Source organism: Paroedura picta, chromosome 9 (genome assembly GCF_049243985.1).
Source record: "Paroedura picta isolate Pp20150507F chromosome 9, Ppicta_v3.0, whole genome shotgun sequence".
Classification (NCBI taxonomy): Eukaryota; Metazoa; Chordata; class Lepidosauria; order Squamata; family Gekkonidae; genus Paroedura; species Paroedura picta.
In genome coordinates, this window is record NC_135377.1 from 80,317,676 (window position 1) to 80,345,092 (window position 27,417).

The 27,417-nt window shown below is 47.0% G+C and overlaps 1 protein-coding gene across 4 annotated transcripts in view; it reads right to left on the reverse strand.

Annotated features, from left to right (window-relative positions):
- CDH12 (cadherin 12) overlaps positions 1-27,417 on the reverse strand; it is an 873,293-nt gene that overhangs the window by 770,725 nt on the left and 75,151 nt on the right. For all 4 annotated transcript variants that reach the window (XM_077353396.1, XM_077353395.1, XM_077353393.1 and 1 more), the window contains exon 2: positions 6,711-6,799. The gene's annotated coding sequence lies outside the window, so the exon portion shown is untranslated. The remainder of the gene's footprint in view (positions 1-6,710; positions 6,800-27,417) is intronic.

Here is a 27,417-nt window from a genome sequence, read left to right on the forward strand (position 1 = left end):
CCCCAGTCATTACCGTTTACCCCCCAGCAAGCTGGGTACTCATTTTACCGACCTCGGGAGGATGGAAGGCTGAGTCAACCTTGAGCCGGCTGCTGGGATTGAACTCCCAGCCTCATGGGCAGAGCTTTCAGACTGCTGCATTACCACTCTGCGCCACAAGAGGCTCTTAACTATTGCCTTAAACAAGGAAACAGATTATCTGGGTGAAAACAAATCAGTTCAGAATGATTCCCTTTTTTAAAAATATAGAAGCTACATGGAATGAGGCCAGAGGAAAAAATACCAAAGTCTCCCAGCCAGGATTGATTTTGAAGAAATTATTTGGAATGAAAGCTACACCTGGGGCTTTCTGGGAACCCCGACTTTATTCACTTCCTTCCTTTAAATCCCATTTTTTTTCTTCCAATGGGTATCCAAAGTAGGTTGCATTGTTCTCTGTTTTATCTTCACAACAACCCTATGAGGTAGGTTATGCTGAGAGTTTGGGACTGGCCCAAGAACATCCAGCAGGATTCCATGGAAAAGAGGGGGTAAAAACCTAGTTCTCCCAGATCCTAGTGCAACAGGGTAACTATCACAGCATTCTGGCTCCCCGAAATAAGGGCTTATTTTTTAATTAATTTTATACACACAAAGACAAAAGCCCCTACAGAAAGCATAACAACAACAAAACTATCTAATAGCTCACATGTAACATAGAGACAACACACCATACCATGGCAGTGCTTCAACTAGTAAAGAGACGACAGGCACACATGAACACACAGGAGCCGAAAACAGAGAAAAACGGGGGTGAGGTGGGGTGAACGGATCTTCCATTGGAATTGGACACCATTCCACCCAATTTCATTAAATTCATTTCTAAAGGACAACATCCTCCAATATAATTATTGAATATCTTAGTCAAAATGTTCAAACCAACCTGATTACACACCTGACTATCTTTCCGATAAGGATCTCCATCCAATCAAAGAACATTTTTAAAGGAGCTGTTCTCTGGAAATTGCATTAAGTAAATTATAAATTCATTCCAAATTATCTTAAAGCCTTCCAGCCATTTCATGCTGACAGCTGATGAGTGAGATGCCCACTGTCAGGCTCAAATGGTAGCAAGCTATTTTGGCACACCAGACTGCTTCCCTCCCTTTGGAAGGTGGGGTGGGGGGAGGAATGATCAAGCATACTAAAAATGACATTAAAAGTTTCAAACGACATCAAATGTGTACACATGACCAGGGTTCTATCAGAGTTGGCCCAGTTCCACAGGGCCTGTAAGATGGAACTCTTCCACCAAGCCTTTGATCGGGGCCAATGACCAATAACATCTATGCCCTCCCCCCGCAGAGATACTTAATCCAGGAAAGATCTACCAGCAGTGACAAACTTCTGGGGAGTAACCCGACTACTATTTTTAATAGGATTTCAATTGTGTAATGTTATTGTTAATGTTTTATTGGTTTAAGTGCTGCATTTATAAGTTGTATATGGGCACCGCCCTGAGCCAGTTCCAGAAGTGTGCTCTAGAAATCTAATTATTATTATTATCAACAACAACAATAGTAATGCCACAGAGTCCACCTTCCAAAGTGGTCATTTGATACGCACATACAAAGAGCTGGTCCAGCCAACTCCAACTCCCAGGCTCCTCCCCTCTCCCGAAGGCCAGAGTTTTTATTGAAACATGCAAATAATCACAGCACTTGCATATCATCATACAATGCTGCCTTCTTGTGCAGCTAAAGGTTGATACTTTAATAGCCATTAATCTTCGCAGGTTAGATTCTCACGGTAACCACATCATGTTAGCCACAAGTCCCTATTGTCTAATGTTGGAAAGTTAAACATCAGGAGGTGATCATGCAAGATTCTCATGTGCTTGGACAAAGGCCAGGAGGGTGTGCCCAGATCAATGAAACCTTAGTCAGAACAAACACAGAGAACCGTACAAGGAGACCTGGGCCTATTCTGCACACAATAGATAATGCACTTTCAATGTACTTTAGACGTAGATTTTCCTGTTCTGCACAGGCAAATCGAGCTGCCAAAGCACATTGAAAGTGCATTATCCTATGTGTGCGGAATGGGCCCTAATCTCTGTCACCTAGAGGTCAGTTGTAATCCCAGGAGATCATAGAGTTGGAAGGTACCTCCAGGGTCATCTAGTCCAACCCCCTGCAGAATGTAGGAAATTCAACACTATCTGTCCACCCACAGGGACCCCCAATTCCATGCCCAAGTGATGCCCCCCCTCAATCCCTGTCCAGTCTGGCCTAGAGGAAATTCGCCTCCCAACCCTGGGCATGTAAGAAAGGGCATCAAGAGCCAAGCATGGACACAATCCCTTCTGCCCACCCACTTACCATCTGCTTAAGCTCACAGCATTTCTGTCAGATGGCTATCTACACTCTGCTTGAAGAATTCTAAAGAAGGAGAACCCACAACCTCTCAAAGAAGCCTGTTCCACTGAGGAACCTCTCTAATTGCCTGGAACTTCTTCTGGGTGTTTAGCTGAAAATTCTTTTGTATTCATTTCATCCCATTGGTTCTGGTCTGACCCTCTGGGGCAACTGAAAACAACTCCATTTGACAGCCCTTCAAGAACTAAAGATGGCTTTATATCACCTCTTAGTTGTTTTCTCTCTAGGCTAAACAGACCAAGCTCCCTCAACCTTTCCTCATAATACTTGGTCTCCAAACCCCTCACCCTCCTCTGAACACCCTCCACTTTGTCTATATCCTTCTTCAATTGTGGTGCCCAAAACTGAACACAGTATTTTAAGTGAAGTCTAACCAGAGCAAAGTGATACCATCATTCAGCGTGATCTAGGCACTATACTTCTTTTGATACAGCCCAAAATCCCATTTGCCTTTTGAGCCACCGAGTCACACTGTTGATTCATGTTCAATGTGTGGTCTACTAAGCCCTCTAGACCCTTTTTGTACATACTACTGCCAAGACAGGTCTCCCCCATCCTATAATGATGCGTTTTATTTTTCCTACCTAGATGCAGAACTTTACATTTTTCACTATTGAAATGCATTTCATTCATTTTAGCCCAGCTTTCCAGCCTGTCAAGATCATCCTGTATCCTCATTCTGTCTTCTGGTGTGTTTGCTTCCCCTCCCCGTTTAGTATCATCTGCACATTTAATAAACATCTCCTCTATTCCTTCATCCAAATCACTAATAAATATGTTAAACAACACAGGGCCCAGGACAGATCCCTGAGGTACTTCACTTGTCACTCCTCTCCAAGAGGATGACGAAACATTAACAAGTACCTGTTTAGTATGATCCATCAACCAGTTAGCAATCCACCTAACAATAATAGGAGCCATATCACATTTTACCAATTTGTCAACAAGAACATCATGTGGAACCTTATCAACAGTTTTATTGAAACAAACTATGTCCACAGTGTTTCCTTGATCCAGCAAGGTAGTAGCTTTCTCAAAAAAAGAGAAAGTTTAGTCTGACATGACTTGTTCTTGAGAAAGCTGTGCTGACTCTTGGTAAACACAGCCTTCTGCACTAGCTGCTCAAGGATTAAGTGTTTGATGATTTGTTCTAAAACATTGCCAGCTATAAACATCAAGCCGAAGGGTCAGTAGTTACCCAGATCCTCCTTTTTCCCTTTCTTGAAGATGGGGACAACATTTGCCCACCTCCAATCTTCTGGCACTTCTCCAAGAATTGTCAAAAATACTGGACAGAGGTTCAGAAATAATATCCACAAGTTCTTTTAGTCCCCTTGGATGCAATTCATCTGGCCCAGAGGACTTAGATTCTTTTGAGTTTATGGACTAGCCCTATGGTGGTCCTAGGCTGCAATTCCCTTCCCTCATCAAGTGATATGATTTTGCCACATTGAGCATGAGTTCCCTTGTAAGAAAACACTGAGAAGTAGGAATTGAGCACTTCAGACCTCTAACCACCACCTAGAGCAGGGGTAGTCAAACTGCGGCCCTCCAGATGTCCATGGACTACAATTCCCAGGAGCCCCTGCCAGCGAATGCTGGCAGGGGCTCCTGGGAATTGTAGTCCATGGACATTTGGAGGGCCGCAGTTTGACTACCCCTGACCTAGAGGTTAGCAACTTTTCCCACAGATAATCCATTTACATAAATTACCAAAGATTTAAAGATTGATTTCTTTTTTCTACCAAATCCCTTTTCCAATGAGATTTCAGTAGCAGCTGGGCAGCTCTGACCCCATGCTGCAAACCTAATACTGCTAGAATAAATAAGTTTGAAAGATGTTATTGACTTTATTCCCTCCTTCCATTCATAGCAATATTAGCACATGATGGCCAGTGGTATAGGTTTGAACCTCCAAGCCAATATTTTTGCATTCTTTCTTAAGGACATGCATCTATCAAAGCCCCACATTCATTTGCCACATGAAGCACCTACAGGATTTGAGCACAGAGAATTTCACTTAGCATTTCATTGAAAGTTCTTCCACCTCAATTCTTCCACTACAGTTCAAACACAGCAGAAAATCAGCTTTCCCCTATTCATGAGTTCACAGAGACACGGTTAAAAGCCAAGCCCTCAACGCAGGTTCCTGTGCAAAGATCACAAAGGATAATTCAGCTTCTACTACCTTTTTTACAACCCTGCCTACTGAGTCACATCAAAGCTTTCAAGATATCTTAAACTAACTCTCTTCATAAGTGTTTAGCAATATGTTCATCATGGAGAAGCACTCCAGAAACACAAACAGATGACTCCGTCTACCGACTAGGAAATTACAAAAGGCTTTATTTAGATAAGACAATTGTTCTTAAAAGTGCTGCCACTGACACTCATGTCCCATGTGCTCCAAGCAGGAGTTTAAGTGTCTCACAATACTCGGCTTCAATGCAAATCAAGCATAACCAGCTTCCAGCCATGTCCTCTAGCTCTGAAGAGGCACCTGAGTCGGAGAGAAATCATCTTCCACTTCCCCTCACCAATGCATACCTAAAGCTCTGTTATGATGGTATGCTTTATAATGTTTTAAAAACAGTGGTTTTACAGCATTTTTCAAGAACGTTTGATCTATATTCAGAACATAAGAAGAGCCCTGCTAGATCAGAGCAATGGTCCATCTAGTCCAAAACCCAGGTGCCATCAGTGGGCCAGAATCCCAGTAGCTCTCCCACTGTTGCCTCCCCCCAGCACCAAGAATACAGAACATCGCTGCCCCAGAGAGAGTGTTCCATGTAGACCTTATGGCTAGTAGCCATTAATGGACCTCTGCTTCATCTTTTTGTCCCGTAACATCCAGAGATTTTCTATGCTTGTAGCTGCCACCACTTCTTGTAACTGCCTTTTCCTAATGCTGCCTCCTGGAACTGCTATTCAGAGATTGACTACCTCTGAACATGGTCGCCATGATTGTTAGTAACACCATGGTTAGTATTAACCTATCTTCCTTATATGTATTTAATCCTTGTAAGGTTTCAGCCAATAGCTTTCAATAAAATAACTCAATTTGCAGGAAAATCTCTTTATTGAAGAGAACAACAATGCTTACTACCTGGAAGCCTTGCTAAGACTAACTTCTGCTGTCTGTTGCCCCGCTTTAGCCTCCAAGTCCCCCCTGTCCCCCCCCCTGGTCCATTTTGGCATGAAGATTCCAGGATACCATCCTTCAGATAGCTGGAGAGACACAACGACCTTTCAAGGCCACAATATAGTGTCTTCTAGCAACAAAACAGGAAAGGATATTCCTTGACTAGCTAGCTAACCCCCGTGTAATTCACCTCTAGGATATCTAAGGTAATCATTTACATGGGGAAAGAACAGAGCAAAGCTATAAAAAACAAATAGCAAAATCAGGCATGGCTTTGACATCCCCCTTTTCAGGCTGTTTATTCCTCTGGTAGCAGAATCCACATTTTAATCACTCTTTAACCCATTCTGTACAGCGGGAGCTGTAGTGAGCTGCTCACACTTTCTGTGGACATCGTAGTCAGCCCAGGGTGGGAGGAGAAACCGGGCCTGCCAGACGGGCCTGGCCTGGCCTGACATAGGCTTCGATGGCACCCCTGGCAGGGAAGGGAATGCTGGGAGAATCCATGTTCCCTTGCCACAGGCTAAACAAGGGCCTGATTCAGGCCAGGCCCGGGCCAGGACCAGACCGGCATCATCTGGAAGCAGGGATTAGCCCATGTGGAAAAGGTATCTGTGTTGTAAATTCCAAAATTTAATCACTCTCCATGTATTGTAAGCCATTTTGAGTCCTGCAAGGGAGAAGGGCAAGTAGTAAAACTTTAAAATCAATCAATCAATAATAAACAGCTTTATGGACAATATCAACAGGCCCCTGGACAGCCCAGATGAAGAAGCCCCTAGTGGTTTAGAAAGATTTGTGGACGTCAGCTCCAAAGTGACTAAAGGAAAACTTCACATTCAGGCCCACAAAACCTCTGAACACCAGACCTGGGAAGCATCACTGGGGATGGTCTTGGCCTCTGTGCCCCATTTTTTACCTTTCCAGGGCAGCTGCAGATCAGGAAGTCAGACCAGAACTGTGGCCCTCCAGATGTCCATGGACTACAATTCCCAGGAGCCCCTGCCAGCGAATGCTGGCAGGGGCTCCTGGGAATTGTAGTCCATGGACATCTGGAGGGCCACAGTTTGACTACCCCTGTGTTAGACCATCCATCTAACCCCGGCACAGTTCTTAGGTTCCAACTGTTCATACACTTCTCCTCTACTCACAGCTATGGCTCAGGTAGGCTTCAGACGCAGAGGAGACAGTTGCTTGGCTGGTCCTGTAGTAAATCCTTGTCTGGCTTGCTCTTGAACAGCTGCAAAGTAATTTGGAGAAAAGACATTTTAAAGATGTTTGCACTGAAAAACTAAGCGAGTCACGTATTGTCTGCATTGCTTGGGCTGCAGTTCTAGTGATACTCCAGCTGACAACCATGTTCCCTATCTTCAGCATCTCAAAATAGAATATTAAAAGGCACGTGGCAAAAGAACCTGAACAAAATAATCATACATAGCCTAAGGTAGACAAAGGTATATCCAAAAGGAAATATGGGAGGAGCCTGAAGCCAGCGTGGCTTTCAAAAGATCTGAGTAATAAAAAAGACTTAATGCAAACTTAAAAGGACTCCAGGGAATGGTAGAGGACAGGAAGGCCTGGAGGATCATTGTCCATGGGGTCGCGATGGGTCGGACACGACTTCGCACATAACAACAACAAAAATAAAAAAGACTCCTTTAGGAAAGGGAGAGAGAGTCTTGTAACCAAGGAGGAATATAAACAAATCACCAATGCCTGTAGGGAGAGTGTTAGAAAAGCTAAAGCTCAGTATGAGCTTAGGCTAGCAAGAAAGGCTAACAACAACAAAAAAGGATTCTTGAGTTATGTTCTAAGTGAGGAAAAGAGTAAGGAGACAGTAGGACCATCGTGGGGACAAAAAAATGAAATTGTAGCAGGTGATAAAGGGAGGGACGAACCACGTGTATGATATGCAAATGTTATAAAACTACCATAAAAAGGCATAAAATCATGTGAAATGTCAAGCAGCAGATGAGGAAACAAAGAAATGGGGAAAGAATTAAAGATAATAGGCAGAATCGAAATGCTGACAGTGAATGTAGATATGAAATCTAAAAGAGATCTAAAATCAACGTATCTGTACTGAGACCGGAGCATCCAGAAAGGGAACCCCGCTATTTCTGGGAAATTAAGATGGGGCTCCAGCAAGGCCTTTCCCAGCATGACAGCCGGGATAGGTCGCAAATGCCGCTCAGCCTGAAGGTCCTTGCCGGCATAGCAGAAGGGAAACCGCCTGCATAAGAGACCCTTACCCTCTCAGAGAGGCAGGAAACATTTCAGGGATTCCATAACACACCTTGAATGCACGGAAGGCTCAGGTTAGCTGTCAGCCCCATCTTAAGCCCCCTTGTTTCCCAGCACAGTGACTGTCAATTCACACCAGGTTCTTTGTCTACCTAGATCAGCCTTTCTCAATCCCTGAAACATTCCTCCAGCTGCAAGAAACCCCAGAAGTGGCACAATCGTGCATAATGTGGTTGGGAGGCATCACTGTGAACACGCCTACCTGGAACCCCTCCCCTTCCCACCCCCCTCCAGGCCCCTCACTGACAATTTTGGGAAAAGGGGAGGGTGAACTGACATGACCATATATGGTCATATCACCCGACAAATGTTTAACACATTTAAATAATATATTAAAAATTAATTGGCTCCCACCCATTTTAGGAAACCCGTCCAGGGCCATCAAGAAGCTCCAGGGTTTCACGAAAGCCTGGTTGAGAAAGGCTTGACCAAGACTGACCAGGGCAGGAGCAAGAAGAATGCCTGCCCCATGTCACCAGCAGGGCCCATGAAGCGATGTCACCGTGCCAGCAGCACTATGGTAACACTGCCTTCTCCCATACAGTTTTTCCCCAAATAAAATAGCATCACCCAGAAGTTACTGGCTTGATGATGTTATTTCCTGTGCAACATAGCCAAGACCTTCTTTCTCCTGGCTAGGTGATTGGCAGCTGTGGAGGGCAGGGCCTGGATGAGGGGAACCCCTGACGTCTCCGCTACATACTATAAAAATGCAGACATCTACCTAACAACAACTCTAGATAGCTGAATTTCCTCCAGGCCAAGCTGGATTCTAGAGCTTATTGGTGGGGGGATCACTGGGGCATGGAATTGGGGGCACTGTGGGTAAGAAGGTAGTTGTGAATTTCCTGCATAGTGCAGGGGGTTGTCTAGATGACCCTGGAGGTCCCTTCCACCCTGTTGGGGTGGATCTGGCAACCCTAAATCCATAGACCAGCCAGTGACCAGTGACTCCCCCACCATGTTTGATATATCACTTTTCTGTCTATAATTTTCCTTCCTGGCAGGTAGAATCAAATAGGCCACTTGGGGTTCCAAACCAATCCTGATTTTTGAGTCTACATTCTGCTAACTTTCCAAGATTTCCACAGTATAAATATAGCCCCCCCACCCAGAAATGTGCCCCAACTGCCCCCCTTAGCTCCTGTGTAGCTTGAATATAGGAGATTAGAGCTGGCCTCAGTCTCTGCTCCGCTGCTCCTTTCTCTGCCCTCCTTCCATGCAGGACCCCTGGCCCCTTGAGGCAGCTTTGGATGTTTCCATCTGCCCTGCCCCCTCCCCCTTCATTTTGTACTTGTATTGCTTATGTGTTAGGTTGTCTAGGGATAGGATTTGCTGTCAGTGTGTGTGGGTATGCTCCCCTGAGCCTGCCATCCTGGTTTCCTTGATACTTTTGTTTTTAATAAAGATTCAGACTTTGGTTCTCTGTTCCGTCTGTTGCATTTCTGGGAATCTTCGCGTTCCCATAGTGAAGTGCTACTGGACCTTGCTACAAATAGCCACTGGTTCCTAATTTAATTTTAACTAGATTTATATATCCATAATTATATTTCTATGCCATCTCTCCAAGTATAACCTGCTTGTAGAGGGTCACATCATCATTAAAATCAAGACTTTCTATCTAGACCAGGGGTAGTCAAACTGCGGCCCTCCAGATGTCCATGGACTACAATTCCCATGAGTCCCTGCCAGCAAATGCTGGCCATGGACATCTGGAGGGCCGCAGTTTGACTACCCCTGATCTAGACACTGGCCTCTACCCAATTCTGGCCAAGTGACAACAATTTGGGGGGAATGGACCTAGTTTTCTTGCTCCACCCATCTGGGACTGGGGCTGATCCTGGGGCCAAATGGCTTGTGAAGTGTGCTCCAATGACCTGATATTTTGGTACGTTGCTGGCAGAGTGGATGCCACGTGATCAGCTTCGGTGTTTATTCATTCCGACTTTCCCATTCTCCCAGCATGCCACAAATCATAGACACATTTCTTTGATTCATTTAATATCACTTTAGGGCTCTTTCAGCGCTTAGATAAGAATTCTATAGCCAGACCAAAGCTCCATATTGTGGTTGTGTACAGTTTCTATTAACCTTCAGAGATGACCTCCTTTACCTCTAAGTCCACCATTTATTTTGTGCAGATTTACCTGTCATTTTTGACTCACTTCTTTTTTACGGTTTTATCTTGTGCATCATAGTTACTTTTACATTCAATACATAGCAGTATTGTTGTATTTCTGGTGAGAATCTGGAGAATCAGGTTTGATTCTCTGCTCCTCCACATGCAGCCAGCTGGGTGACCTTGGGGTAGTCACAGATCTCTTAGAACTCACAGGGCATTTTTCTCAGACCACTCTCAGCCTCACATAACTGTCTATATTGTAGGGAGAAGAAGGGTAGGCGATTGTATGCTACTTTAAGATTCCTTTGGATAGTAAAAAGGGAGGTATAAAATAACCCTTCTTATGAAAACTGCTTGCTGCCCTCTCTATGAGTCAGGTGCAATTTAAGGTCATCTACATAGATAGAGAAGAATATTTATGCCACTAATTTGTGGCAAAAAGGGGGTGTTAACTAATTGTCCACTCTGGGCACCCAGTAGGCACCCAGTAGGCGACATATGCCCCTGTAGGGATGCGATCCTGCAGGGGGGACCTGTGGAACCCCCCAAATTACTGCTTATCTCCAAACTATGGAGATGAGTTTCCCCTGGGGAAAATGGATGCTTTGGAAGGCAGACTCTACGACACTGTATCTCACTGAGGTCTCTGTCCTCCCCAGGCTCCATTCCCAAAACTCCAGGAGTTTCCCAACCTAGATCTAGCAAACATATTCCCCCATCCCCTCTCAGTGGTCAAGGGGACCTGGCAACCCTACTGCTGCAGGAAGAGTAGCCAGCTTACTTTCAGTCCCAGAACTAAGACCCTTGTCCCCACCCACTTGGCCGACTGTGTTCTGGCAGGTGCCATGAGGGTCATGGGCAGTATCAGGGCTGGTTTATCTACGTAGCACAGGCAGCATGTGCTATGGGCCCCATTCTTCCAGGAGCCCTGCCCTGTGCCTTTCTCCCCATGGATCAGGACTGTACCCTCTCTCCTTCCCCCCTTTCCCTCTTTAAGGTCACCTGGATTGTGTGTGGGTATTTGGGTCACCTCTCTTACCCCAGGAGTAGAGCCTAAGATCAAAATGCCCCTTCTGGGGGTCCCACGGGATGCAGAGAGCCAAAAGAATCACACTGGAGCCAAGTGTTTGCAGAAAGAGGCGTTAAAGGTTAGCTTCAGGCTACAACTGTATGGTAGGAAGTCATGTAAAAACCCAGTGTGACAGAGTTCAAAGGAAAAAGCCCTAACTGTTTCTCATCCCTTCCCCATCCCCATGGCTGGGAGATGAGCAGAGTCCAGGGGTTCTATCTTGTCTAGAGCAGAGGTAGTCAAACTGCGACCCTCCACATGTCCATGGACTACAATTCCTGTTAACTGGCAGGGGCTCATGGGAATTGTAGTCCATGGACATCTGGAGGGCTGCAGTTTGACTACCCCTGGTCTAGACAATGATCTTACCCATGCTCACAATTCAGAGACCAAAACAAAGGGGTCCTTACCAATGGAAGTAAGGCCCACAGTGAGGATGACGAACAAATTAGACTTGAATTTCTCAGCCATCCCTCCACATGTCATTTGGAAACTAGTTTTACATTGTATAACATTTTCTCATGGTTACCTGCTATTTCCATGGGATCAAAGTTTTAAAAGAACATATATTGACATCCATAACCAGCTATTAGTAGAGTTGTCAGCTTCCATGTTAGGCCTGGAGATCACATAAGAACAAAAGAATAGCCGTGTTGGATCAGGCCAATGGCCCATCCCATTCAACACTGTGTGTGACATAGTGGCCAAACTCAGGTGCCATCAGGAGGTTCACCAGTACGGCCTGAACTCCAGAAGCCTTCCCACTGTTGCTCCCCCCAAACACCAAGAATACAGAGCATCACTGCCCCAGAAATAATTAGAGAAGCCATGTTGTATCAAGCCAATGGCCCATCCCATCCAATACTTGGGGCCGTTCCGCATTCGTCCAAAATAGCACAATGGTTACTAATTGAAATCGCTACAGTTTTGCCATTATGCACAACGTCGTTGACAATCTGCAACACTCCTGAAACCGATCAGCAAAAAACACTTCATTGTAGCACTTTCAGGGAAATCCCAAAAAGTGGATTCACCCTCCGGAAAGCGTTACACTCCTGCAACCAATCTGCAACACTAGCGGGAAAGTTCTGTGCGTTACCATTGTTGCGGTTTCTGCAAAGTCCCTCCCCCTGGCTCTCTCCTCTGATCTTCCAGCGAAGTGATCGCCATTTTTTTTTTTCTCCGAGCAAGCGGAGATCAATGCACCGGCAAGCCTTCGTTTACCCAGTGAGGCTTCCCCGGCTGCAGTCCCTCTGTTTAAAGTCACCAAGCACAAGCATCGCAGAGGCCTGTTTGCTGGTTTATTTTCACTTTATTTTTCACACTGTTTTCAGCCGAAAATCGCACCCGTGAGGGGGGGGGGTTTCACTCCGGGGGAGCGTGGCAACGATGAAACAGCAGCTCAAATATCACCTGCTAGCTGGATGGGTCTCTCTGTTGCAACGAATCAACGCATATTCGTTGCAACGGGTGTGTGTGTGTGTTTTTTTTAAACCTTCCTTAAAGGGAAAGGGGCTGTTTGGGAGCATTATAACGGCCGCCCATTGGCTGCTTGACGGCAGGGGCGGGACACAGCTCAGCAATAGCGCTTCCTTCCTAGCGATTTTTGCCGAGACCGGAACCCTGTGGGAAACGATAGAAACACAACTGGATTCCACTACAAAGGCAGGTATGTGTTATGCCGAATTCCACTATTTAAAATGGCGATTTTTCGTTCAGCAAACAATTTGCTACATGGATCCCGGTGCAGAATGGCCCTACGTGTCACACAGTAGCAAAAATCAAGGTGCCATCAGGAGGTCCACCAAGCAGGGCCAGAATCTTCTGGAATCCCAACTGAATTCCAGTTCATTACAACTAATTTCTGGAGATCAGTTCCCTTGGAGAATATGGCTGCTTTGGAGGTGGAGCCTATGGAATTACCTGCCAGGGTTCCCCAAATTCTACCTTCCCCCGTGTCTACCCCCCCATATTCAGGCATTTTCCAACCCAGAGCTGGCTACTTTTGAGCTACTTCTCAAAAGTAGCTCTCTGGCTCCTGACCAATATCCTCATATGGGGAGGATGATGGAGGGCCAAGTTTTCAAAATGTTTTCTTTGACACATTGCTCATTAGAGAAACCACACGAGTTCAAAAGAACATTGGATTTGTGTCTCCTTTTGTTCTCTTTTTTTCTCCTTGCTTGATGCAGAGGTCATCTACAAAACTGGAGCATTGATTTCTAATACTGGCCCATGAAAGGGGTTAGAAATTTGACTCCATATGAAAATTTTTTACATAGTGCGTTAAATAGAAGAAACCTGCTTTCAAGTGGCATCATGCTGCTTTGCCAGGAGTCGAAGAATACGTTTAAGAAAATGGCTTTTTGGAACAAAGAGAAAAGGAAGAGAGCAGAACAGATGATGAAGATGATGCTCTCTTTGAGAACGGCCGCCTTCTCAATGCTATATAGCCAGGCAGAGGCAATGAGCATAGCCATCCAATCAAAAGAGGAATCCCACCAGCTAGCTCCATCCCTGCCTCTGAGCAGCCAGCCTAATACTGAACTTACATGCATAAAAACTGTAAAGAATTGGATTTGCAGACTCTGGTTCTCCAGTTGCTTAGTGTAGCGACTGTGATATAGCAGCCTTTCTCAACCTTTTTGCCATTGAGAAACCCCTGAAACATTTTTCAGGCTTTGAGGAAACCCGAAGTGGCACAATCCTGCAGAATAGGGTTGGGAAGCATTGATGTGCACATGCTCACCCGGGGCCCCACCCTTTCCCACCCCCTCCATTGGCTATTTTGGGAGGGGTGGGCAGGTTGACATATCCATATATGATCCTATCACCTGATAAATGTTTTAAAAATATACAAAACATTAGCTCCCACTCATTCAGGAGACCCTTCTAGGGCCAGCAAGAAGCCCCAAGGTTTCACAAAACACTGGTGGAAAAAGCCTGTGATGTAGCAATAGTGGTGTAGCCACTTGGGGATAGTGTCCCAAGGGTTTGACTAAGGGGCTGGTTCCCCTGCTTCAGATCCCCACAATGCCATGAAGATCGCTGCGTTGTTCTCATTCAGCAGACAGGATTGTGGTAAAAATGAAGTGAAAGAGGGGTCGTGGGTCGTGGGTCAATGGCAGAGCAACTACTTGGCATGCAGAAGGCCCCAGGTACAATCCATGGTATCTCTAGTTAAAAGAGCTGGCAGTAGGTGATGGGAAAGACTTCTGCCTGAGACCCTGGACCCCAAGTAGACTAGAATCATAGAATCATAGAGTTGGAAGGGGCCATACAGGCCATCTAGTCCAACCCCCTGCTCAACGCAGACTAAATCAAGGGTAGTAAACCTGTGATCCTCCAGATGTCCATGGACTACAATTCCCATGAGCTCTTGCCAGCGTTCGCTGGGATCTGATTCAGCATACGGTAGTTTCATGTGTTCCTGCGAGGGAAAACCACAGAGGTTGGTGAGGTTCCCAGAGGTCCCTGGTGATGTTGCTTTGTTTTTTGTTGGCAGGGTTTTGGCTACACGTGGCATTGTGCAACAACATTGGGCAACAACTACATCATCGACAACAGCTTTAATCTTATAGCTCTCCCTTCCCTGGTAGGTTCTGGGCAGGAAACAAACGGTCAAACATTCCGATACAATTCCAATAAATAAACAAATCAACTGGGTTTCAAAATTAAAGTAATTTAAATCCAATGGGGAGGAGAAAGAGAAAGACACGGGCTATGTGGTTGGCACTGCGCAGGAAGTGATGCCATCATCATATTTGGGCAAAAACTCTATGGTAAAAGCAGCTTCTACTATAGAATTGCTGTCCAAATATCGGATCATTACCCAGAAGTCACTGGTGTGATGACATCACTTCTTGTGGAATGCCAACAATGTGGCTTAGGTGAGTCCCATGTCGGCCAGCTGATCAGCAGCTGTGGGCAGAGCCTGATGACGTGGGACCCTCAGCGGAAGTGGGGGAAAGTCTGGTTGTTCCTCATGGTACAGTAACTAGTTGGTTGGATGAGAAGTTGGAAGATTCTCTACCCTGTCATGGGAAGCATTCGAGGTGACTTGGGTCATCAATTCTCTCTCTCTTTCTCTCTCTCTGCTCAGCCTCACAGGGTTGTTGTTAGAATGATGTGGTAAACTGCCTCACATCCCCATTGTGGGGTGAATCAGGGAATAAACACAGAGACAAACAACCTAGTGGGGTGCAAGTTGTTCGGGGGCCTGTGTTAAAAATTTCCTTCATTGCTACCCATATCAATTTGCTAAAGACTTAAATCACATGACAACAAAATTACATTGCTGAAAATGGGGGGGGGGGGTGAGCAGTTAAGAAGGAGAATCTGTTCCTTGGCTTCTTTTTCCCCCTTTTGTAGGAAGAGGAATATGATGAATACTCTAAAATTGTCTTTTCATCCTGACTGTGAAAGTTGTGCTTAGTCAGTACCTAGCATATTTTCATTACCCCCCATTCCACGTCTTGTTCTTTTCTCCTATATTGCAGCTTTCCTAGCTAAAATAATGCATAATTGCAGAAAAGGAAGCGCTCATCATGATTTGAAAGAACAAAAAATGAGGGAAACCACTCGCAACGTATAGCTTGTTGATTGCACGAACCATCTTTCAAACAAGAATTGTCTCACTCTCTGATTTGTCTCTACTCAGAAACAGATAATGCCAAAGGGAGGGAGGGAAGAATATTTCAAATGGTTTTCTGAAATGGTGTCCCCTGGGGCACTGGTGTCTGGGGTCTTCTAGCCTATATATTTCCGAGGGATACTTTCTAATGTTGATTGGCCTGTAAGGGAATGCCTTGTACATTGCAAAGGATCCTGGGAAATGTCCCTTGGCTCAGGCCAAATATTTTGTGTCCTGCTGTTTTCTATGACCGACCACATGAACATAGGAAGATGCCTAACAATAAACGGGACCATTGGTCTGTCAGGATGCTCTACTTGCCCTGGCAGGAGCTTTTCATGGTCTTGGGCAGAAGTCACCTACTGTCGGAGAAGCCAGGGATTGAACCTGGGGCCTTCTGCATGCCAGGGAGATGTTCTACCATTGAGCTTTGGCTCTTCGGAGGCACCTAGCAACTTTTTCTTCCTGCAGCTCAGAGGAAGATTCATCGTGGTGGCATGGTCCCTTTGATAGAACGTTGGTCACTATTACATGGCACCCACCAGTACATCCCTAGGTGCCCACCAAGCTTTTCAAAAAGTGAGCAGAGCTACTGTAAGGCTACCCTGCTGCAAGGGAAAGGGTTTCCCATGGCTGCCAAGTGGGAAGGGAGGGGTTGCCCTGGGCTCCATCTCCTGCAGCAGCCCCTGGAGGGCGGCATTCTCCGCTCCGTCTCCAATCTTATGGGCTGTGTGGATGGGTGCTCTGAAATGGCTGCCTGGGCCTGCATGCTAAAATGGCTGCTGGGGGTACAAAGGCTGTGACTGGCTACACTTCCCAGGAGACTCAGGGAAGGGAGAGGGTCACATGCCCCAATGCGAATGAAGGAGTCAGGCTCCACCAGGGGGAGGAGCTTGTGAGTATTTAGGCTCCAGACCTCCTGGGAGGGCGGAGTCTCTCCAGGATCTCCAAGGGAGAAGGTGGTAGATTTGCTTACCCCGGGCAGAGGGACAGGGCCTGGCCTGACCACAGGAGAAGCAGACACCAAGCAGGTGGGCAGTGAGCCTGGCAGGCAAGTTCTGAGGCCTCTACCCTCTCAAGTAGGGAGTGTGGTGAAAGAGGATTACGTTTAATCGTCCATTTAAGTTCTTGCCCCAAGTGTGCTGTGGCTTGATTCCATAGGGTGTGCTAGAGGGAGTGTAAATGTATCTATCTGATTGTAAATAGATCGATAAACTTGAGTTTTCCATATAACCAAGTGGCTGGTACGATTTCCTTTCCCATTGAAGGCTTTTATACCGGCCGCTCGGTTGTTACAGTCTCAATCTGGTTTGCATTCTGCAAGCGAAGATCCATGCCCTGGGCTGATGCCAGAAATTCCCCTTGCAACTGTGTGGCCCAAATTTGACTTCCATGTAAGGTTGCCAGCTTTGGGTTGGCAAATACCTGGAGCGGGTGGGATTCGGGGTGGGGACTCCACTCTCCCAAGCAGCCGCTTTCTCCAGGGGAACTGATCTCTGTCACCTGGAAATGAGCTGAAACACTGGGGGATCCCCAGGTCCCACCTGAGGACTGGCATCTCTAGTTCCCGGTATGACGTGGTTTGCTCTGTATGCTTCTATTACCAGTAGGGTTGCCAATCTCCAGGCAGCCTCTGGAGATCTTCCTTTGTTACAATTGATCCCTGGACAATCAACATTACTTCCAGCCGTCATGGCCGCGCAATCAGCGGTTACAATGGCAACACTGGCCCCCAAATCCCTAGGCATTTCCCAATCCTAGTTACGAGGCATATTTAATACTTCGAAATGTAGAGTGGAATTAATTGACATACTTCGAAAAATCTCTAAAAGTCTAATTAGCAATGGGGAGTCGTGTGTTCCGTCCGTCAGCCTGGGCTGAATGAAATGCCGGCTCCAGGAGGAAGCAGACGAATGCCAAAGTTCTGAAAACCGGCTAGACTCCTGTTGGGGCTGGAGCCACCCTTGAACGGTTCGGTCCATGGAACCAATGGGTAATGCGCCCATGGTCACATTTTTATTAGATCTTCCTGGATACCTGTCTATGCTTTTATGTCTTTTTCTTTTCCTTTGCAAATCACCTCTTCAGTGCAGAGTGGCTGCCTATTATTAGGGATGCCAACCTCCAGGAAGCACCTGGAGATCTCCCACTATTACAACAGATCACCGGACAACCAAGAGAAAATGGAGGAAAGGGCTGCTTTGGAGGGTTGGGCTCTATAGCTTTGCACCTTGCTGAGGCCCTTCCCCTCCACAAACCCCACCCCCCAGGCTCCAACCCCCACAAACCTCTAGGTATTTCCCAACCCAGAGCTGGCAACCCTATTTATATTGGGAAGACAGCAGCTTGGAAACTGAACAGGCTCCCCAACATTGATAATCCCAATGGCAGAAGAATGATCAGAGGAACAGAAGGAAGAAAATGGATCTATTTATTCATATGACCACTCGGGGCCGTTTACAACATGGTTACAGAATGAATTAAAACCATTAAAACAGTTAAAAAATTTAAATAATCCAGTTACAATAACCAGTGCCTAAAACCTTGACTTCTGTCCCACCTCTCCCATTCCGAGGCACAGGGAGTTTGTCTAGGAGGGGCCCATCTGTGATGTTTTTCTTCAATACATTGCTTCCAACCAAATACCTGGTGGAAGAGCTTCATTTTGCAGGCCCTTTGGAACTGAGCAAGCTCCTCCAGGAGCTTGTTCCACCAGGTGGGTGCCAGGACTGAGAAGGCCTTGACCCTGGTTGAGGCCAAGCATACATCTTGAGATCCTGGGATCTCTAGACAGTTGGCATTGGTGGAGCAAAGTGCTCTTCGGGAGGTCTAGTCAGCTAGATGATCCCTCAGGTGTGCAGACCGTGAATGGCCTTGAAGGTCAAAAACAGAACCTTGAACCTGATCCAGTATTCCACTGGGAGCCAATGTAGAACATGATATGGGCTCTCCATGCTGTTCTCAAAATCTGCAAGTGTCATACAAAGAGAGACAGAGACAGAGACAGAGACAGAGACAGAGACAGAGACAGACAGACAGACAGACAGACAGACAGACAGACAGAAAGAAAGAAAGAAAGAAAGAAAGAAAGAAAGAAAGAAAGAAAGAAAGAAAGAAATCTTACTATATGATGGGCTTGTGTGTTTCAAATATTATTACTAATTGGTTGGCTCAACGTACACGAAAACATATCCTGGTGCAAGATCTGCCCCCCCCCCTCCTGCAGATCCACATCAAGAGCTATGAGAAAACATATCTAGAGCTCTTACTCTCATAATGGATTTGTCAGTGTGAGATCCATTTAGAGCAGCCATTAAATCCCGTATCAGGCACCACGGTTGCCCTTTAACGTCGGCCAGAAATTTTACATTAGCAGGTGATCATAATGGTTGGGGTTGGGGTTGGGAGATGTATGCTCAGAATGTATGAGGCATGTTGTCTGTCATTAAACCGTGTGTAAAGCCAAGCGGGTGATGAAAATATCCTCAACAGGTTTGGTGCGTTCCATTTAAAGAGGTTTTTAAAAATTAAACTGGAGTCGAATCCAAAAACTACATATAAATGGAAGCTCCTCTCGCCAGCCTCCTTTGCTTTCTGCAGCCTCCTGTGTATCATCCAGGAAGACAGGGTCAAGAAACGGGAGTCTTCCCATCCTGCCTCTGAGCACTCCGTTGGAACTTTGAGCATTGCAGATCCAGGGGCACAGGAAACATGGCACTCCTTGATGCAGGGGTAGTCAAACTGCGGCCCTCCAGATGTCCATGGACTACAATTCCCAGGAGCCCCTGCCAGCGAATGCTGGCAGGGGCTCCTGGGAATTGTAGTCCATGGACATCTGGAGGGCCGCAGTTTGACTACCCCTGTTGCGTTCAAAGAATATTTATTACCCTTATTCCAGGGATGAGCATCTCAGAGTGAGTCACATGTGTGCTGTATAGCAGGGGTAGTCAACCTGTGGTCCTCCAGATGTTCATGGACTACAATTCCAGCGAATTCTGGCAGGGGCTCATGGGAATTGTAGTCCATGGACATCTGGAGGGCTGCAGTTTGACGACCCCGGTCTACATCATTTCCAGATTATGTTGAAGTCTTGCAGGTATGTCGCTGAAATGGGGGGGGGGGGGTAAGGTCCCAGGAAGTGCAGCCCCCTGTTCCCCTCCATCTGCCTCAAGAGACTGGGCAACCGCAGTGGTTTTGCCTGCCAGAAAACTGGCCCTGCAATCTGGCCCCATCATGGCCCCACTTAGAAGGCCAGGATTATTCTAGTCAACCTTCTGAGATGCATGAGACTCTGCAGTGCCTGACTCGGAGGTCTTCTCTAAGAAAGAAACAGGAGCAGAAAAAGAAAAAGGTGGTGGGAGCGGGGGGGGGGGGGGGTCTCATAAAAAACTTAAAATGGTAATTCACATCTAGGTAACGCTTGTTTATTCTTTCTCACCTCTCATTAAGCCCAGGTTTTATCTGTTGTTTTATGGTCCTGCCCAGTGCTGTGGGTATCAGGTCCTTCCTGGCCACTGACGGGGGATGGGGGAAGGGTTGCTGGATCCAGATTAGGAAAGTCCAGGAGATTTGGGGGTGGAATGTGGACGGACAGGGCCCCAAGTCTGTGTTTCTATGATCTGACATCCGTAATTCTATTGGGTTCAAGTGCTTAGATGCAAAACCATAGGAATGTGGCTTTAAAGTGATATTTTAGTACCTTTGAATGCACAATTTTTAACCATAATAAAGTTCAAGTTCCCTGAGGGCAACTCACACCCACCTGCTTGGCCCTCAGGAGTGCCCACTTCTCATGGAGGGCCAGTTGTGAGTCTGTCCTGCCCCCAGCCTCTCCCTCCCTCCTCTTCCTGCTTGAATATAAGCCAGCCCCCTCTGATGGCCCACTTCCCAAAGGCAAGCTGGGCCAGAGAGTGGGGAGTCTGGGACGGAGGGAGAGGCTGGGCCTGCCGTCCCGGTCTCATAAACCAAGCGTGGCCTCTCCGCCCATTTGAGATCATGGGGTGGAGGTGGAGGCCTTTTGCAAGCCCCGTGGAACTGAGTGTTGCCTTTGCACTCTCCTGAGTTGGGAGGGGAGACACAGGAAAGGCCACACTCCAGCCCCACAGGGGCCAGTGAGTCCTTTTGGTGCACCACCATGCACCTCGAAAGGGAGGGTCACGGAAGATGGGGAAAATGCCACCCATCAACCCCATAGCATCCAGGGCTGCCTTTGGGTGCTCCTCTGCACCACCCCAATGGCAGAGACGGGGGAGCCTTCCTTCCTTCCTTCCTTCCTTCCTTCCTTCCTTCCTTCCTTCCTTCCTTCCTTCCTTCCTTCCTTCCTTCCTTCCTTCCTTCCTTCCTTCTTGCTTCCAGCTGTTTTCTCGAGGGGAATTGGTGCTTGCAGAGCTGTTGTTTTCCCTGAAGGTCTCCAGCCTGGCAACCCAGCTTCCTGCTCATGGTGAAGAAGTCAGGCATCAGTCCCTGCCTGTGGGTTTAGAGTCTGCTACCCTTTAACCACTTCACCGTGCTGGGTCTCGCGTTTGAGCAGGGAGCAGGGCGAGGAGGACCAACTCCCTGAGAAGACACAGTGCAGGCATGCGCCCTAGCTCCATAACAAGTATTCCTGGGTGCAACAGGCTTTGCCCCTTAATCGATTATATTTTGTAAATTAGAAATGTGTTCTCAGTTATATTTTACTTATAATGTTTTTGTCTCAACCTTTTTGGTTACCTTCCTTTTACAGAATGACTTAAATAGCTGGAAATATAGCAGACATGTCCATGCCCAACTTAATAGGCAAAAAATCTTGCAGAGCAAGAAAACTTTGTATTAAACGGGATTATCTTTTGTGACTATGATCAACCGTAGAGTTTGGGGTGCATCCTAGAGTGTCACTCCCATGCAAGGACATCCCTTTTGGTTTTGTGCTAGAAGTGACTTCCCACCATGGACGATTCCCCCCCCCCCCATTTCCTCTCCCTGGTTTAGTGAGTTCCAGCAGGGAATTGCAGGACAAGGCCCCAACACTAGCAACGGACCCCCTAAATGGATCCACAAAGGCCAAAGATAGATCAATTTATATCAGGAACAATTAGGAACAAATCAGGACCATCCCTAATAAATAGTCTTCCTGCTGTAATGTAAGAGTTTCAAATTTGGAGAGACACTTTTTGAGGTATGCTGAGCCCAGGGAACAAAAAACTTTGAATGGTCCCCAAAACAGTAACTGACCCATTGACATGTATCCTATGCAGCTCTTTCGTTGGCCTTGCACATGCTTGCTGTTAACTTGCACATTGCCATAGCAAACCGCATAAATTCTGGTAAAGAAACGTAATACTAACAAAACGGCCACTTAATTGCCATGTGCATTTTTTGGTACAAAATCCATACCTGCCCCTGAAATGGTGCATTCATTATCTCAATGTTCATCTTTGTTCTGATCAACTCCCCCACAATACTTGGGTCCATGGACCTTCCTGGGGACTTTGCAAATGAACTCAATTTGGAAGATTCTGTCATGCATTCAGCTGTCAATCACAGCAGGAGTATCCCTTTCGGGCTCTGCAATTAGTATTCTGCAGCGGGGGCCCTCTCTCTGCTACAAATTACTACAACGTAGATCATGGTAGGAAGGAGGGCTTCTCAGCAGATCTTGCTATGACAGGCTGCACAAATCAATTTTCGTTAATTCTGCCTCTTCAAATCTGACTCCTCTTCTGCAAAGGCATTTGTCTGCATCAGACGAGCATGGCAAGATAATTAACAGAAAAATAATGTACAATGTCCTCCCACGTGAGCTAGGCCACCAGAAATTCAAGGGGGTTTTGTAGGGTGACATCATGTCCAATCCAGAAATAGTGATGCCAGCCTCCAGGTGGGACCTGGGGATCCCCTGGAATTATAGCTCATCTCCAGACTAAAAGAGATCAGTTTCCATGGAGAAAATGCCTGCTTTCAAGAGTGAACTCCTTGTATCACGCTGAGGTCCCTGTCCTCCCATGCACCACTCCCAAATCTCCAATAGTTTCAAAACCTAGATCTGGTAACCCTACCCCCCATGGGCCCTAGGGGTGACCTGGAATGGTCAGACCACTATGCTCTAAAGCAGGGGTAGTCAAACTGCGGCCCTCCAGATGTCCATGGACTACAATTCCCAGGAGCCCTTGCCAGCATTCGCCAGCGAATGCTGGCAAGGGCTCCTGGGAATTGTAGTCCATGGACATCTGGAGGGCCGCAGTTTGACTACCCCTGCTCTAAAGGCTCAGCTAAGGCTCCCACCACCTCCTCAGTTGGGCGCTGAGCAAATTTTAGCTCGCCCATGGAGACTTATGGATCCAATAGGATTCCTGAACGCTCTGCGGGAACCAATGCCTCCCGGCACTTCTCTCAATGGCCTGGTCAGTCACTGGCATGACAGACTGCTGACTGCCATTGATGAGATAGCTCCCCGACGCCCTCTCTGGCCCCGTCTCAAGCGGGCCCCCTGGTACACCGAGGAGCTTCGCGACAAGAAACGGGAACTGAGACAGCTAGAGCGAGTTTGGAGGAAGACTCGTGACGAAGCCTCGAGAACATCTTATAGAATGCAGATGAAAGCCTATGAGATGGCGGTGAAGTCAGTAAAACGCAATTTTTACTCGGCTACCATCGCATCTGCAGACTCACGCCCAGCTCAATTGTTTAAGGTAGTTCGATCCCTCACTGCCCTGATTGAAGGGCAACAAAACAGTAGCCAATTGGACATCAGCTGTGAGGCATTTGCGAGTCATTTTGCGGACAAAATCTCGACACTCCGCCACGACCTCCCCCCAACCTTAGATACAAAAAATGAACTAGAGGCCCCTTGGCCGTCTTTGGAGAAAACTATGAGTAACTTCAGAAGACTCACGCTGACCGAAGTGGACAGGATACTAGCGACAACAAGACCAACTACATGCCCACTAGACCCTTGCCCATCCTGGCTCTTAAAAACAGCCGGCATAAGAATAAAGGGCCCCCTCCGGGAGATAATCAACCTATCTCACACAACAGGAGAATTCCCGGAGGGATTGAAAGAGGCTGTGGTACGTCCACCGTTGAAAAAAACATCTCTAAATCCACAAGAGCCTAACAACTACAGGCCCGTCTCGCATTTAGCGTTTCTGGGCAAGATGATAGAAAGGGCAGTCGCAAACCAACTGACGGAATGTCCTAGACCCATCCCAGTCAGGCTTCCGGCCTGGCCATGGGGTAGAGACAGCGCTAGTCGCCCTGACGGACGACCTCCGTCACCAGTTGGATCGAGGCGGGTCGGCGCTGCTGATATTATTAGACCTCTCAGCGGCGTTCAACACAGTCGATCACGAGCTTCTAGCTCGCCGCCTCACCGATGCCGGAATACGAGAGACAGCCCTCCAATGGCTGATCTCTTTCCTCCAGGATCGTGGACAGAGGGTTGCAACAGGAGAGAAAACATCAGACCGCCGGCAACTTACTTGTGGAGTCCACAAGGAGCGGTCCTCTCTCCTATCCTATTCAACATCTTCATGCGCCCTCTCGCACAACTGGTACGGAAGTTTGGGCTGGGTTGCCATCAATATGCAGATGACACCCAGCTCTTCCTCCTGATGGATGGCCGCCCTGACTCTCCCCCAGAAGCATTAGCAAGCTGCCTGGAAGCAGTGACGAGATGGCTCAAGCAGAGTCGTCTGAAGCTCAATCCTTCAAAGACGGAGGTCCTGTGGCTAGGTAAAAAGGGCCCATGTGAGGAAGCGCGCCTGCCTACCCTGGATGGAATGCAGCTCTCTACAGCTCACTCCGCCAGGAACCTAGGCGTGATTCTGGACGCCTCCCTCACAATGGAGGCCCAGATCACAAAGGTAGCGCGGCTGGCATTCTACCATCTCCGCCAAGCCAAGCTACTAGCGCCCTACCTGGCCCCGGAACACCTAGCCACAGTGATCCATGCGACGGTCACCTCTAGACTGGACTTTTGTAACTCGCTCTACGCAGGCCTGCCCTTAGCCCTGACCCGGAAACTACAACTGGTTAAAAATGCAGCAGCCAGGATCCTCACAGCAACACCGTGGAGGTCTCATATCCGGCCTATTCTCCACCAGCAGCAATGGTTACCAGTTGAATTCCAGATCAGACTAAAGGTTCTGGTAATTACCTTCAAGGCCCTACGCGGTCAAGGCCCAGTGTACCTGAGGGACTGCCTCCCCGCCTATGCCCCCAAAAGAGCTCTGCGCTCTACTGCCACCAACCAGCTAAGGATCCCTGGCCCTAAAGAAGTCCGCCTGGTCTCGACCAGGGCCAGAACATTCTCTGTTCTGGCCCCTACCTGGTGGAACGAGCTCCCGGAGGAGATCAGGGCCCTGATGGAGCTTAAACAGTTCCGCAGGGCCTGCAAAAAGGAGCTCCTCCACCAGGCATTTGGCCGAGACCAGACGCAATCAACAGCAACCAAAGGGCCGCTGCTCCCCCCCAACCCCCCCTCAGAATTCAATCAATAAGCCACCCCCCTCAGAATCACAAGCCCTGGACCTGTTTGTATTACTATATTATTATACAGTTATATTGTGCTGTTATTTTGGTTACAATTATTAGTTATCAGTTATACATGTTTTACAGACTGTTTTATGTATTGTTCTCTGTTATGATGTAAACCAGCCTGAGCCTCCGGGGAGGGCGGTATAGAAGTATGATAAATAAATAAATAAATATAAATAAATAAATATCCAGCACGTATACGTATACTAAAATTGGATTATGTGTCTCCAAGAAGGATCAGTGGGCCAGAGTTTCTAATAAGCAACCTTAAAATCCCATGGCAAAAGAAAAAGAACGAAGATTCCTGCCTAGTTGAACAGGAGAGAATTCAGAACTGTTCTCTTTTGCATGCTGCTTGACATTCACCTCCAGCCAGCCGTTCTCTATAACCCCGGTGCCCCTCAAGTCATTATGTCTCTTCTCCGTGATGCAGTTTCATTTCCTATCAACGCCGTAGAGTAGACTATGAAGCACAGCCAGTTCTGCCCAGTCACGACATCCCCAATAATCCGGCATTTGCCTGACATATCCCATTAGCACCTTAAGTACTGAAGTCTCTTATAACAAGTGTGCGATCCACATACAGCCTCTCTCTCCTCCTGAGTTTGTATAGGGCACAGCTAGGAAAGAAATCTGCCCCAACAAAGTGACCAGGAAAGAGCAAAACTGTTTGTAAGGCCAGATGAAGTATTGCTTTCTGAATTCTGCAGCTGTGACTTAACCCCCACTCCCAAATCTGGCCCTGGGGGCAAAGAGACCCCAAGACATTTCGAAATACAAAAGGTGATGGGCCATTACTCCTCCCACTGACTTCAACAGGAGGCTTAACTCTGGTTAGGGCTGGGCTCCTAATGAACCTACGAACTTCAGAAATGAAGACTGTGACTCCAGGGTGCAATTAGAGAAGTCGTTTTAGGGGGTGACAAGGACCCTCAATATAATTGGGGGATTTTTTTTGACATCTTGGCATACAAACATCCAAAGAAAAGAATTTGGAGAAATACTGTATAGTTAACACTATCTTGACTACATCAAAATAAGACGACAAAAGAATGTTCATGGTTTGGGGATCATTTAAGACCCCAGTTCCTTGGATTTTCTGTCCTTCCTTTGCTCACTGAGAGACCCCAACTGCTTTAATGGCAGCCATCCACTTTTTAAAAAGGTGCTAATACATGACAGAATATTTGACCTCTTCAACATTACTGCAGAATTTTGTAGTCAACTGAGCAGTCCAAGTGTATTCAGCAGATACGGACCAGTAACCAAAGGAGGGAACCACGTTACCCTGTTGTTGCTTTTTCATGACAATAAGTCCATGGTAGAGCTAAAAAGAGAAAGGTTCACAAGGCTCACTTATTTACGGAAGCACATGTGAAGCTGCCTTGAAGCATATCAGACCCTGGGTCCACTTCCAATCCCTTCTCAGTCCACTTCCAATCTCCTTCCCCCCTTCCTTCCCCCCTTCCTTCCTTCCTCCCTCCCTCCCTCCCTCCCTCCCTCCCTCCCTCCCTTCCTTCCTTCCTTCCTTCCTTCCTTCCTTCCTTCCTTCCTTCCTTCCTTCCTTCCTTCCTCTTCCGGCTTGCCTGCCTGCCTGCCTCCTGTTCTTGCTGTTTCCTGTCTGGATTTTCCTGTATGAAATGGCAGAAACCACTTGCAGATTGCACCACCCACCTACAAGCTAGGAGACTGATTTCTCAATTTCTCAAAAACAATACCTTTCACATGTTCACACATACGAAATAACTTGCTTTCCGTCCACTTTCCAACTGGATTTTCCTGTGTGAAATGGCAGAATCCACTTGCAAACAGCCGCTGAATTGGATTGTAAGGGCATTGTTTAGCATACATGGAAAGCATCCTGTATCTAAGAATAACCTGCCAAACATGGCTGTATCCAGACAAGACTGAGGGGGCAAAGATGCTGAAAGAACGGGGAGTCAGCCTGTCCTCACGGGAGAGGGGAGTAATGCTGGATTCTCACTAGAGATTGGCGATTCAGTTCAGATAAGCCAAAAAGTACCCAAATCAATGCTGATTCAGTACTTTGGGGCCATATATGAGCCGAATCACTCATCCCTGAATCACACATCTGAACCATGATTCAGTTCAATTATAATATTGCCTCCCCATCACACTGTTTATGTAAGGAGACCACCCATGTGCGCATGGACCACATCTCAGGATGGCCTCCTTTTAAAATTTCCCTGCCCT